General features: G+C 52.9%; 1 protein-coding gene across 1 annotated transcript in view; it reads left to right on the forward strand.

Annotated features, from left to right (window-relative positions):
- Window positions 1–221, forward strand: part of LOC119594288 (nephrin-like) — a gene marked incomplete in the record, with an annotated part of 56,014 nt that overhangs the window by 1,549 nt on the left and 54,244 nt on the right.

The following is a 221-nucleotide window of genomic DNA, read 5'->3' on the forward strand; positions in this document are numbered from 1 at the left end:
TCCAATCCCAAGTAGTGATCGAGGACTGTCATCTGCAGCCTCAAAGTATCGCTCGCGGCGCCTCGCGATGAGAGAGCGGCCGAAGTGTGAAAGACGGAGTGTCGATAACGCGGATCACTTGTTGACAGTGTGAGAAGCGGGAAGAAAGGTGGAGGTCTTTCCTGATGCTGAGGATTCACAGCGACTTCTTTGTTCATCGGTTTGTGGAGGGAACAGAAGCT

This window comes from Penaeus monodon, chromosome 33 (genome assembly GCF_015228065.2).
Source record: "Penaeus monodon isolate SGIC_2016 chromosome 33, NSTDA_Pmon_1, whole genome shotgun sequence".
NCBI lineage: Eukaryota > Metazoa > Arthropoda > Malacostraca > Decapoda > Penaeidae > Penaeus > Penaeus monodon.